The sequence below is a fragment of the Thalia democratica genome, unplaced genomic scaffold (genome assembly GCF_965202585.1).
Source record: "Thalia democratica unplaced genomic scaffold, ktThaDemo2.hap1.1 HAP1_SCAFFOLD_1974, whole genome shotgun sequence".
Classification (NCBI taxonomy): Eukaryota; Metazoa; Chordata; class Thaliacea; order Salpida; family Salpidae; genus Thalia; species Thalia democratica.
This window is the reverse complement of record NW_028140764.1, coordinates 1-16,164: the sequence shown is the minus strand read 5'-3', so window position 1 is coordinate 16,164 and position 16,164 is coordinate 1. Positions and strand designations below refer to the sequence as shown.

General features: G+C 23.1%; 1 long non-coding RNA gene across 1 annotated transcript; it reads left to right on the top strand.

The window, feature by feature from the left end:
• The first annotated feature begins 10,192 nt into the window (after positions 1-10,192).
• LOC145849036 (uncharacterized) lies at positions 10,193-11,348 on the top strand. The gene is made up of 2 exons (XR_014372287.1): positions 10,193-10,318; positions 10,959-11,348. It is a non-coding gene; the product is annotated as an uncharacterized LOC145849036 (long non-coding RNA).
• The last annotated feature ends 4,816 nt before the right edge of the window (positions 11,349-16,164 follow it).

Genomic DNA, 16,164 nt, shown 5'->3' with positions numbered 1-16,164 from the left:
AGATACGCTATAAGATACTGATATTATTTTGTTATCATAGTTTGTAAAATCATTAAGAAAAATACATTAAATTACACAGTATAGCAATGTTGTTTATAAGATACGCTATAAGATACTGATATTATTTTGTTATCATAGTTTGTAAAATCATTAAGAAAAATACATTAAATTACACAGTATAGCAATGTTGTTTATAAGATACGCTATAAGATACTGATATTATTTTGTTATCATAGTTTGTAAAATCATTAAGAAAAATACATTAAATTACACAGTATAGCAATGTTGTTTATAAGATACGCTATAAGATACTGATATTATTTTGTTATCATAGTTTGTAAAATCATTAAGAAAAATACATTAAATTACACAGTATAGCAATGTTGTTTATAAGATACGCTATAAGATACTGATATTATTTTGTTATCATAGTTTGTAAATCATTAAGAAAAATACATTAAATTACACAGTATAGCAATGTTGTTTATAAGATACGCTATAAGATACTGATATTATTTTGTTATCATAGTTTGTAAAATCATTAAGAAAAATACATTAAATTACACAGTATAGCAATGTTGTTTATAAGATACGCTATAAGATACTGATATTATTTTGTTATCATAGTTTGTAAAATCATTAAGAAAAATACATTAAATTACACAGTATAGCAATGTTGTTTATAAGATACGCTATAAGATACTGATATTATTTTGTTATCATAGTTTGTAAAATCATTAAGAAAAATACATTAAATTACACAGTATAGCAATGTTGTTTATAAGATACGCTATAAGATACTGATATTATTTTGTTATCATAGTTTGTAAAATCATTAAGAAAAATACATTAAATTACACAGTATAGCAATGTTGTTTATAAGATACGCTATAAGATACTGATATTATTTTGTTATCATAGTTTGTAAAATCATTAAGAAAAATACATTAAATTACACAGTATAGCAATGTTGTTTATAAGATACGCTATAAGATACTGATATTATTTTGTTATCATAGTTTGTAAAATCATTAAGAAAAATACATTAAATTACACAGTATAGCAATGTTGTTTATAAGATACGCTATAAGATACTGATATTATTTTGTTATCATAGTTTGTAAAATCATTAAGAAAAATACATTAAATTACACAGTATAGCAATGTTGTTTATAAGATACGCTATAAGATACTGATATTATTTTGTTATCATAGTTTGTAAAATCATTAAGAAAAATACATTAAATTACACAGTATAGCAATGTTGTTTATAAGATACGCTATAAGATACTGATATTATTTTGTTATCATAGTTTGTAAAATCATTAAGAAAAATACATTAAATTACACAGTATAGCAATGTTGTTTATAAGATACGCTATAAGATACTGATATTATTTTGTTATCATAGTTTGTAAAATCATTAAGAAAAATACATTAAATTACACAGTATAGCAATGTTGTTTATAAGATACGCTATAAGATACTGATATTATTTTGTTATCATAGTTTGTAAAATCATTAAGAAAAATACATTAAATTACACAGTATAGCAATGTTGTTTATAAGATACGCTATAAGATACTGATATTATTTTGTTATCATAGTTTGTAAAATCATTAAGAAAAATACATTAAATTACACAGTATAGCAATGTTGTTTATAAGATACGCTATAAGATACTGATATTATTTTGTTATCATAGTTTGTAAAATCATTAAGAAAAATACATTAAATTACACAGTATAGCAATGTTGTTTATAAGATACGCTATAAGATACTGATATTATTTTGTTATCATAGTTTGTAAAATCATTAAGAAAAATACATTAAATTACACAGTATAGCAATGTTGTTTATAAGATACGCTATAAGATACTGATATTATTTTGTTATCATAGTTTGTAAAATCATTAAGAAAAATACATTAAATTACACAGTATAGCAATGTTGTTTATAAGATACGCTATAAGATACTGATATTATTTTGTTATCATAGTTTGTAAAATCATTAAGAAAAATACATTAAATTACACAGTATAGCAATGTTGTTTATAAGATACGCTATAAGATACTGATATTATTTTGTTATCATAGTTTGTAAAATCATTAAGAAAAATACATTAAATTACACAGTATAGCAATGTTGTTTATAAGATACGCTATAAGATACTGATATTATTTTGTTATCATAGTTTGTAAAATCATTAAGAAAAATACATTAAATTACACAGTATAGCAATGTTGTTTATAAGATACGCTATAAGATACTGATATTATTTTGTTATCATAGTTTGTAAAATCATTAAGAAAAATACATTAAATTACACAGTATAGCAATGTTGTTTATAAGATACGCTATAAGATACTGATATTATTTTGTTATCATAGTTTGTAAAATCATTAAGAAAAATACATTAAATTACACAGTATAGCAATGTTGTTTATAAGATACGCTATAAGATACTGATATTATTTTGTTATCATAGTTTGTAAAATCATTAAGAAAAATACATTAAATTACACAGTATAGCAATGTTGTTTATAAGATACGCTATAAGATACTGATATTATTTTGTTATCATAGTTTGTAAAATCATTAAGAAAAATACATTAAATTACACAGTATAGCAATGTTGTTTATAAGATACGCTATAAGATACTGATATTATTTTGTTATCATAGTTTGTAAAATCATTAAGAAAAATACATTAAATTACACAGTATAGCAATGTTGTTTATAAGATACGCTATAAGATACTGATATTATTTTGTTATCATAGTTTGTAAAATCATTAAGAAAAATACATTAAATTACACAGTATAGCAATGTTGTTTATAAGATACGCTATAAGATACTGATATTATTTTGTTATCATAGTTTGTAAAATCATTAAGAAAAATACATTAAATTACACAGTATAGCAATGTTGTTTATAAGATACGCTATAAGATACTGATATTATTTTGTTATCATAGTTTGTAAAATCATTAAGAAAAATACATTAAATTACACAGTATAGCAATGTTGTTTATAAGATACGCTATAAGATACTGATATTATTTTGTTATCATAGTTTGTAAAATCATTAAGAAAAATACATTAAATTACACAGTATAGCAATGTTGTTTATAAGATACGCTATAAGATACTGATATTATTTTGTTATCATAGTTTGTAAAATCATTAAGAAAAATACATTAAATTACACAGTATAGCAATGTTGTTTATAAGATACGCTATAAGATACTGATATTATTTTGTTATCATAGTTTGTAAAATCATTAAGAAAAATACATTAAATTACACAGTATAGCAATGTTGTTTATAAGATACGCTATAAGATACTGATATTATTTTGTTATCATAGTTTGTAAAATCATTAAGAAAAATACATTAAATTACACAGTATAGCAATGTTGTTTATAAGATACGCTATAAGATACTGATATTATTTTGTTATCATAGTTTGTAAAATCATTAAGAAAAATACATTAAATTACACAGTATAGCAATGTTGTTTATAAGATACGCTATAAGATACTGATATTATTTTGTTATCATAGTTTGTAAAATCATTAAGAAAAATACATTAAATTACACAGTATAGCAATGTTGTTTATAAGATACGCTATAAGATACTGATATTATTTTGTTATCATAGTTTGTAAAATCATTAAGAAAAATACATTAAATTACACAGTATAGCAATGTTGTTTATAAGATACGCTATAAGATACTGATATTATTTTGTTATCATAGTTTGTAAAATCATTAAGAAAAATACATTAAATTACACAGTATAGCAATGTTGTTTATAAGATACGCTATAAGATACTGATATTATTTTGTTATCATAGTTTGTAAGTTCATTAAGAAAAATACATTAAATTACACAGTATAGCAATGTTGTTTATAAGATACGCTATAAGATACTGATATTATTTTGTTATCATAGTTTGTAAAATCATTAAGAAAAATACATTAAATTACACAGTATAGCAATGTTGTTTATAAGATACGCTATAAGATACTGATATTATTTTGTTATCATAGTTTGTAAAATCATTAAGAAAAATACATTAAATTACACAGTATAGCAATGTTGTTTATAAGATACGCTATAAGATACTGATATTATTTTGTTATCATAGTTTGTAAAATCATTAAGAAAAATACATTAAATTACACAGTATAGCAATGTTGTTTATAAGATACGCTATAAGATACTGATATTATTTTGTTATCATAGTTTGTAAAATCATTAAGAAAAATACATTAAATTACACAGTATAGCAATGTTGTTTATAAGATACGCTATAAGATACTGATATTATTTTGTTATCATAGTTTGTAAAATCATTAAGAAAAATACATTAAATTACACAGTATAGCAATGTTGTTTATAAGATACGCTATAAGATACTGATATTATTTTGTTATCATAGTTTGTAAAATCATTAAGAAAAATACATTAAATTACACAGTATAGCAATGTTGTTTATAAGATACGCTATAAGATACTGATATTATTTTGTTATCATAGTTTGTAAAATCATTAAGAAAAATACATTAAATTACACAGTATAGCAATGTTGTTTATAAGATACGCTATAAGATACTGATATTATTTTGTTATCATAGTTTGTAAAATCATTAAGAAAAATACATTAAATTACACAGTATAGCAATGTTGTTTATAAGATACGCTATAAGATACTGATATTATTTTGTTATCATAGTTTGTAAAATCATTAAGAAAAATACATTAAATTACACAGTATAGCAATGTTGTTTATAAGATACGCTATAAGATACTGATATTATTTTGTTATCATAGTTTGTAAAATCATTAAGAAAAATACATTAAATTACACAGTATAGCAATGTTGTTTATAAGATACGCTATAAGATACTGATATTATTTTGTTATCATAGTTTGTAAAATCATTAAGAAAAATACATTAAATTACACAGTATAGCAATGTTGTTTATAAGATACGCTATAAGATACTGATATTATTTTGTTATCATAGTTTGTAAAATCATTAAGAAAAATACATTAAATTACACAGTATAGCAATGTTGTTTATAAGATACGCTATAAGATACTGATATTATTTTGTTATCATAGTTTGTAAAATCATTAAGAAAAATACATTAAATTACACAGTATAGCAATGTTGTTTATAAGATACGCTATAAGATACTGATATTATTTTGTTATCATAGTTTGTAAAATCATTAAGAAAAATACATTAAATTACACAGTATAGCAATGTTGTTTATAAGATACGCTATAAGATACTGATATTATTTTGTTATCATAGTTTGTAAAATCATTAAGAAAAATACATTAAATTACACAGTATAGCAATGTTGTTTATAAGATACGCTATAAGATACTGATATTATTTTGTTATCATAGTTTGTAAAATCATTAAGAAAAATACATTAAATTACACAGTATAGCAATGTTGTTTATAAGATACGCTATAAGATACTGATATTATTTTGTTATCATAGTTTGTAAGTTCATTAAGAAAAATACATTAAATTACACAGTATAGCAATGTTGTTTATAAGATACGCTATAAGATACTGATATTATTTTGTTATCATAGTTTGTAAAATCATTAAGAAAAATACATTAAATTACACAGTATAGCAATGTTGTTTATAAGATACGCTATAAGATACTGATATTATTTTGTTATCATAGTTTGTAAAATCATTAAGAAAAATACATTAAATTACACAGTATAGCAATGTTGTTTATAAGATACGCTATAAGATACTGATATTATTTTGTTATCATAGTTTGTAAAATCATTAAGAAAAATACATTAAATTACACAGTATAGCAATGTTGTTTATAAGATACGCTATAAGATACTGATATTATTTTGTTATCATAGTTTGTAAAATCATTAAGAAAAATACATTAAATTACACAGTATAGCAATGTTGTTTATAAGATACGCTATAAGATACTGATATTATTTTGTTATCATAGTTTGTAAAATCATTAAGAAAAATACATTAAATTACACAGTATAGCAATGTTGTTTATAAGATACGCTATAAGATACTGATATTATTTTGTTATCATAGTTTGTAAAATCATTAAGAAAAATACATTAAATTACACAGTATAGCAATGTTGTTTATAAGATACGCTATAAGATACTGATATTATTTTGTTATCATAGTTTGTAAAATCATTAAGAAAAATACATTAAATTACACAGTATAGCAATGTTGTTTATAAGATACGCTATAAGATACTGATATTATTTTGTTATCATAGTTTGTAAAATCATTAAGAAAAATACATTAAATTACACAGTATAGCAATGTTGTTTATAAGATACGCTATAAGATACTGATATTATTTTGTTATCATAGTTTGTAAAATCATTAAGAAAAATACATTAAATTACACAGTATAGCAATGTTGTTTATAAGATACGCTATAAGATACTGATATTATTTTGTTATCATAGTTTGTAAAATCATTAAGAAAAATACATTAAATTACACAGTATAGCAATGTTGTTTATAAGATACGCTATAAGATACTGATATTATTTTGTTATCATAGTTTGTAAAATCATTAAGAAAAATACATTAAATTACACAGTATAGCAATGTTGTTTATAAGATACGCTATAAGATACTGATATTATTTTGTTATCATAGTTTGTAAAATCATTAAGAAAAATACATTAAATTACACAGTATAGCAATGTTGTTTATAAGATACGCTATAAGATACTGATATTATTTTGTTATCATAGTTTGTAAAATCATTAAGAAAAATACATTAAATTACACAGTATAGCAATGTTGTTTATAAGATACGCTATAAGATACTGATATTATTTTGTTATCATAGTTTGTAAAATCATTAAGAAAAATACATTAAATTACACAGTATAGCAATGTTGTTTATAAGATACGCTATAAGATACTGATATTATTTTGTTATCATAGTTTGTAAAATCATTAAGAAAAATACATTAAATTACACAGTATAGCAATGTTGTTTATAAGATACGCTATAAGATACTGATATTATTTTGTTATCATAGTTTGTAAAATCATTAAGAAAAATACATTAAATTACACAGTATAGCAATGTTGTTTATAAGATACGCTATAAGATACTGATATTATTTTGTTATCATAGTTTGTAAAATCATTAAGAAAAATACATTAAATTACACAGTATAGCAATGTTGTTTATAAGATACGCTATAAGATACTGATATTATTTTGTTATCATAGTTTGTAAAATCATTAAGAAAAATACATTAAATTACACAGTATAGCAATGTTGTTTATAAGATACGCTATAAGATACTGATATTATTTTGTTATCATAGTTTGTAAAATCATTAAGAAAAATACATTAAATTACACAGTATAGCAATGTTGTTTATAAGATACGCTATAAGATACTGATATTATTTTGTTATCATAGTTTGTAAAATCATTAAGAAAAATACATTAAATTACACAGTATAGCAATGTTGTTTATAAGATACGCTATAAGATACTGATATTATTTTGTTATCATAGTTTGTAAAATCATTAAGAAAAATACATTAAATTACACAGTATAGCAATGTTGTTTATAAGATACGCTATAAGATACTGATATTATTTTGTTATCATAGTTTGTAAAATCATTAAGAAAAATACATTAAATTACACAGTATAGCAATGTTGTTTATAAGATACGCTATAAGATACTGATATTATTTTGTTATCATAGTTTGTAAAATCATTAAGAAAAATACATTAAATTACACAGTATAGCAATGTTGTTTATAAGATACGCTATAAGATACTGATATTATTTTGTTATCATAGTTTGTAAAATCATTAAGAAAAATACATTAAATTACACAGTATAGCAATGTTGTTTATAAGATACGCTATAAGATACTGATATTATTTTGTTATCATAGTTTGTAAAATCATTAAGAAAAATACATTAAATTACACAGTATAGCAATGTTGTTTATAAGATACGCTATAAGATACTGATATTATTTTGTTATCATAGTTTGTAAAATCATTAAGAAAAATACATTAAATTACACAGTATAGCAATGTTGTTTATAAGATACGCTATAAGATACTGATATTATTTTGTTATCATAGTTTGTAAAATCATTAAGAAAAATACATTAAATTACACAGTATAGCAATGTTGTTTATAAGATACGCTATAAGATACTGATATTATTTTGTTATCATAGTTTGTAAAATCATTAAGAAAAATACATTAAATTACACAGTATAGCAATGTTGTTTATAAGATACGCTATAAGATACTGATATTATTTTGTTATCATAGTTTGTAAAATCATTAAGAAAAATACATTAAATTACACAGTATAGCAATGTTGTTTATAAGATACGCTATAAGATACTGATATTATTTTGTTATCATAGTTTGTAAAATCATTAAGAAAAATACATTAAATTACACAGTATAGCAATGTTGTTTATAAGATACGCTATAAGATACTGATATTATTTTGTTATCATAGTTTGTAAAATCATTAAGAAAAATACATTAAATTACACAGTATAGCAATGTTGTTTATAAGATACGCTATAAGATACTGATATTATTTTGTTATCATAGTTTGTAAAATCATTAAGAAAAATACATTTAATTACACAGTATAGCAATGTTGTTTATAAGATACGCTATAAGATACTGATATTATTTTGTTATCATAGTTTGTAAGTTCATTAAGAAAAATACATTAAATTACACAGTATAGCAATGTTGTTTATAAGATACGCTATAAGATACTGATATTATTTTGTTATCATAGTTTGTAAATTCATTAAGAAAAATACATTTAATTATACAGTATAGCAATGTTGTTTATAAGATACGCTATAAGATACTGATATTATTTTGTTATCATAGTTTGTAAGTTCATTAAGAAAAATACATTAAATTACACAGTATAGCAATGTTGTTTATAAGATACGCTATAAGATACTGATATTATTTTGTTATCATAGTTTGTAAGTTCATTAAGAAAAATACATTAAATTACACAGTATAGCAATGTTGTTTATAAGATACGCTATAAGATACTGATATTATTTTGTTATCATAGTTTGTAAGTTCATTAAGAAAAATACATTAAATTACACAGTATAGCAATGTTGTTTATAAGATACGCTATAAGATACTGATATTATTTTGTTATCATAGTTTGTAAGTTCATTAAGAAAAATACATTAAATTACACAGTATAGCAATGTTGTTTATAAGATACGCTATAAGATACTGATATTATTTTGTTATCATAGTTTGTAAATTCATTAAGAAAAATACATTTAATTATACAGTATAGCAATGTTGTTTATAAGATACGCTATAAGATACTGATATTATTTTGTTATCATAGTTTGTAAAATCATTAAGAAAAATACATTAAATTACACAGTATAGCAATGTTGTTTATAAGATACGCTATAAGATACTGATATTATTTCGTTATCATAGTTTGTAAGTTCATTAAGAAAAATACATTAAATTACACAGTATAGCAATGTTGTTTATAAGATACGCTATAAGATACTGATATTATTTTGTTATCATAGTTTGTGAAATCATTAAGAAAAATACATTAAATTACACAGTATAGCAATGTTGTTTATAAGATACGCTATAAGATACTGATATTATTTTGTTATCATAGTTTGTAAAATCATTAAGAAAAATACATTAAATTACACAGTATAGCAATGTTGTTTATAAGATACGCTATAAGATACTGATATTATTTTGTTATCATAGTTTGTAAAATCATTAAGAAAAATACATTAAATTACACAGTATAGCAATGTTGTTTATAAGATACGCTATAAGATACTGATATTATTTTGTTATCATAGTTTGTAAAATCATTAAGAAAAATACATTAAATTACACAGTATAGCAATGTTGTTTATAAGATACGCTATAAGATACTGATATTATTTTGTTATCATAGTTTGTAAAATCATTAAGAAAGATACATTAAATTACACAGTATAGCAATGTTGTTTATAAGATACAACAGTTTGAGAGAAGTAGTTATTTTAAAATTTGCAAAGTTACTCAATGATTGTTTTATTAATAACATTTATTTTATTTAGAATCCGGAAAACATGCCGGTGATAACGTGCGAAGAGATTCAATCGTCCATGACCGAGTACAACTCTCTCAAAATGCCCGGGAAACACAACAAGCTTCCCGCGTTTTACGACAGGAAAATATCGCAGACACTTGAAAAGGTCAGTAGATTGTTGTGTGAAATTTCATTTGATTAAATTTTATTTTGAGACACAAGAGAATATTAATAAAATTTGTAGTTATACAGAGTTTTTTTTCAATATGTTTATTCAACAAGAATTTTAAGCTATTGAAGTTTTCTTAACTCATTGATGTGTTTTTAAAACATAAGAAAACTTGTATTAGATTCAGTTGTGCAAAAGCAACCTTATTCTGTAAGGCATCTAGTGAAATAAAATTGTAAAAGTATGAGTAACTAGAACCAGGCTGTTATAAATAAATATGATATAAATGATTAAATAAGTAGGTCTTTAAAGAATTAGTCTTAGGTAATAGATTTCAACTAAGCAAATATGAATGATTTAATACTAACTAATATAATGAATTTTTTTAAAAATTTAGCCATATTAAACCAGTTGCTTTTGACAAAACAAAACAGTGCATAAGAATAACATTTTTTGTATTTATATTGTCATACGTTTAATCTTAATTTTTAATTCTCTGATATTAACTTACTATTATTTTAGATAGTTTTTAAAAGCACTTTACTTCGAATTTTTCCAAAAACTGACTATGTTTGTGAAAAATGACACTCTGAAAAACTGAAGGAATGTATATAATTGAAGTAATATTCCTTAACAGACACTGAACAATAATGAAGATATAAAAAGGCTACAGGCAGTCGCGTTGTACCAATACGAGGTTGAATCCCAAGATGAATCCGCATAACATTTTAAAATTAACCCACCACAGGATTGTCACTTATGCTGGTTTTTAACTGTTAAAAAGCTAGTTTATTTGGTCACTAAGGCTAGCTTTTTCCCTCAAAATCGGTGGCAATCCTGTTTTTATATATACCGGGTAACCAAAAAACCTGGAGTTTGAGAAATTTTGAAAAATAAACCTGGAATTTTTATCAATTAAGTAATAAAATTTAAATTTGACACAAAAATCTATCCTATAGATAAATTCATTTTGTCATAATCAAAATTTTTTATTGTTAAAAAACACATTTAAAGTAGCTTTACAGTATCTTTTCAATGTCTTCATACTATTTAAATTTCTTACCTTAAAATTATCTTTAGACTAAAAATCGATCCAAAAATGTGTACTTTTAAAAAGCTGGAAAAATTTGCCTAAAACATTTGGCAACCCTGTATATATTTCTTTAATATTTGTTAAGCAGTAGAAAAAATTAGAAATTGTTTTATTTTCTGATTTAGATGTAAAAAGTATTAAAATTAAGTTTAAATGATTTATAGAATTTTATGTTATTTCAATGTAAGATTCATACTCTCTAAATTAAAAAATAAAAATCTAAGAAGTTTATATGTTGTTTGTATAAGTTAGTGTTTCACTGGCTTGTAAGAAAAGCAATTAATTATTTTATTAAATTAAGGGTTTTATAATAAAGTTATTTTTCTTTATAACTCCTATTAATAGATGCACTTATGATTTAGAATTTGATTTTTCTACAGTTTGAGTATTAAAATCATTTAAGCTGTATAATTAGCTGCATTTATACTAGAGTTATTTCAATAGTTGGTTTAGAACCTTAAAATAACTTAATGCTTTAAAAACGTCAAATTTTAAAAGGTGCCTTCATAAATATAGTACTTTGAATGTGTAACAAAATTAAAATTGTCAATTTTTTTAAATAAGAGCTTGTTAAATTTTTTGTTCAAAAAATTATAAGTACCGCTGTCTAATTTTTTATACTGAGATTATTATTATTTTATTTAGGAAAGTTGTAGGCTATTATTCTTATTTTAATAGGCTATTGCAAGTTAAACCGAAGCTAATTGTTCGTTTGTTGTTTAGTTTTCGTTGTTAATAAACTTTGTTTTAGAAGTTCCTGCGTTTTGATATTCTATAAAAAGATGTTTAAAGGTTTAACTAGATTATGGAATTACATAAAATTATTTTTATTGATTAATATTAAAAGCGAAATTAATATATGTATTAAAGTGTAACTATAAACTATTAAAATACTAAGTATGAATAACCTAATTTGTACCTAAATACGAGCAAACGTTAATTAGATAAAGTAAAAATTGCTACATGGAAAGTTATAAAAGTACTGTACTTACCTATATAACGTTATAGTGTTAAGATATAAAAAATTACTTTTTGCTTTAATTACGATTTTAACACAAAAATAAAATTTTAAATTGTTTATTGTCCATATGATGGGCCTGGGCATCAAAACCCAGGCCCCTTAAACAGAAAGTTACATAACGAAATAAAATAAAAATAACTCAAAAAGTTCATTGTTTAAAAAAATTCAATATAGTATATATAAAAACTTATATACTAACATAAAATCAAATTTTTTAACCCCAGAGTTTACGCTTTGATGCAAAACGATTAATCATGAATAATCTAAATGCATTGACTAACAACAAAAATAAAAAACTTAAGCCCCAAGCACATTCAAATGTACTGGCCAGATAAATAATCATTTACTCTATTAAAAATGACTCATCAATGATTAATAGAGGAAAGGCGCTGCTTTAAAAATTAAACTATGTACTAGGTTAAATCTCAAAATTAAATCAACGGTTGATAAAAATTACTTAAAAATTTTACAAACAAACATTTTATTTAAATAAACTTTTTTAACTTAGTTTATAATTCTATAAGTTTTTCCATATTTGAACTGACCGATAAAAAAAAGAGAATTATTCCAAGCCTCATTATTGAAATGATGTCTGCATGTAAACTTTTTCCTCTATGTAAATAATTAGTTCCTATTAGGTTCAAAAATTGATTGTATACTAATTGTAGTTTCACCGTTAATTAGTTTTAAAAAGTAATGAGGTCAAATTCAAGTCTCCGATATTCTAATAGTTTAGTATTAAGTTTTGTTAGTCTAGTAAGATGTATAAGTAATATTGCAGCGGTTGAAGATTAATCTAGTACATTTTCTTTGAACAGATTCTATATGGTTCTCATATTTATTTAAGTATGGATATCAGATTGGTGTGTTATATTCCAACTTAGGACGAATGTATGTGAGAAACAACTTTTTAAAGATGATTGTATCCGTACATTTAAATCTCTTTAAAACTTGAAAAGATGTACTCGATGCAGTTCGGTAAAGGTGATTAATATGGTGGTTCCATTTTATATTTTCAGCAACAAAAATTCTGAGATCTTTAAACACATATAAGTTCAAGATAAGTTTGTATTGTTTATTTAAAAGTTATAAGAAGTGGTAATAGTTTTTTTTTTTTTTGAATATTTAGAACTTAACATTTACTAGGGTTTAAGTTTAATTTTCTTTCCTTTAGCCAATTGTAAATTTTACCTAAGGAATTCTATAAAGTTGTGTTCGATTGGCTAAAATTTTTTGTGTCATTTGCGAAAAGTTTAATGGTGCTACTAACATTAACTTCTAAAGCTACATCATTTATGTAAATAATGAATAATAGTTTGCCAATAACCCCTCCTTGAGGGACTCTACTAAAAATAGGTAAAGACTCTGAAAATGAGTTTTTAATTACTACTTTTTGAGTTCTATCATTTAGAAACTCTTTGAACCAACTAACTAGACTGCTATGAATTTTGTATTGCAATAATGTTTTAATTAATTTAACATGGGAGACAAAATTAAAATCTTTTTTGATATCTATATATATTATTTAAGTAGACTTGCTGCTAAAAAAAGACACAAACCAAAAGTGTAAGCAATCTAATAATTGAAAATAGGATGTTCGATTAGGGAGAAAAATAAATTGTTTAGGTGAAATAAGGTTATTAAAAAAAAATCATCAAGTTTTTTTTATAGAAATAATATGTTCAAATATTTTGCAAAAGCTACTTGTCAAAGAAATTGGTCTGTAACTTAAAAGGCTAAACTTGCTTCCTTTTTTTACAGAAAATGTACAGAAGATGTAGCCAAGGAACAAATAAAGATTAGTGTTATTGGAAAATTTTTGAACAAATAGTACGTATAATAAAAAATGAAGGAATATTTTCTGGTTTTCTTGTTATTTTATCTGTTAAATGGTTGATAGAATTAACTTTTTCATCACTACTTATTAGAAAAATTTTTGCATTTCTAGGCAGTCTTTATCAATAAGGTTAAAATTTTTGTTTGCATCATCCTTAACAAATATTTTTTGAAAGGCTCTATTAAAAAAAGAGGTTTTGTCAAAATCTGATACTATTGGTAAATTGTTTTCGTCTTGCAAAACAAAAAAAGCAGGTGCTTTCTTAAGCTTAGAGTTTACATAGCAGTACATCTTTTTTACATTTTTGTTCTGTAGAAAACTTTTTTCATGTTCCATATTAAAACTTTTTTCTGCTTTTTGATATTTATTTGAAACTTTTTTGTACATCTGTATCATCTGCTTATCTGATTTATATTGTTTATAGAGTTTTAGTTTTTCTCTCAACACTTTTTTTACTATAAAAGGATATGTTTTTTTTTCTGTGATGTTTAGTTCAAGGCACAAGTTGTTTGATTGAAAAATTTATTGTCTTTATTAATTCATCATAACATTTTTGTAAGTTTTTTGAATTGTTATATTTAACTTTCCAATGCATTGTCGACAAAAATTTATTGATGTTATCAAAGTTTGCTCTGTAAAAATCTGAGTAGATTGACCGAGAAGTTGGCTTTGTACCTCTATTAACACTAATGTCAAACGAAATAACGCTGTGATCATTAGCATCAGTTAAAGGTAAATTAACCGAATGAAACTTAACTCTATCAAAACCCATGCAATTACAAAGCAGTAAATCAAGAATGTTACCATCTTTATGTGTTGGAGAATCAATAAGTTATGTAAAAATATTATTTGAACAAAATTTAGTAAAGTGTATGTGACGGTCATTGTATGATGTGCTTGGAATATTCCAGTCTATATTTAATAAGTTGAAGTCACCAAGAATGTAAAAATAAAACTTTTTCGGGATAAAGTGTCTGATTAGATTGATCATAATTGAAACAATTACTAGAGATTTAGAAGAACATTGAGGGATGTAAACACATAAAAATCTTGTTTTTAGTCCATTAAAAATCAAATCAAAACATATAAATTTAAAACCATCAGAGAAAATAACGTTAATTTTAACTTCAACTAATTTAAGAGAACTTTTTTTAAATGACAACAACGCCTCCCCCTGCTTAGTCTATCATTACAGATAATATTATAACCTAAGGGAAAAAAGTTTGGATTAATAATATTAGGATTTAACCATGTTTCAGTAAAGAAAAATAAATCTTAATTTTTTGTACACATATAACATTCAACAAAACTAAATTTATTTAAAATATATCTTATATTTGTGGGAACGGGTCTAAATTGCGCGAAGACAAAATTGCACGAGGTTACTAAATTGCACGTGGGGACTAGATTGCACGAGTACAAAATTGCACGAGTGTACAAAAATGCACGAAGACTAGTTTGCACGCGGCCACAAAATTGCACGAGGGGACAAAATTGCACGAAGACTATTTTGCACTGAAGCTCAATTTTGCACGAGTTACAATTTTGCACGGAAGGTCAATTTTGCACGACAGACAGTTTTGCACCGAGGGTCAATTTTGCACAAATAGTAATAACTTAAAATAACTAAATAAAAAATATATTAAAACCATTATATTTTATTAAAAAAAAATCTTTATATTTATAAATAATAAGCATGTATAAGTGTAATTAATTTTAATTTAATTAGGTTTATATTAATTTTAATTATTTTTTTATATTTTTTTATTTAGATTTTTTTATTGAAACTAAACTACTGTGTTTAAAAACTAATAAAAATTTGAAAACTTTTTAATAAAAATAAAACTAGAAACATTAATTTAATAAAAATATCCCTTTTTAAAGAATAAACG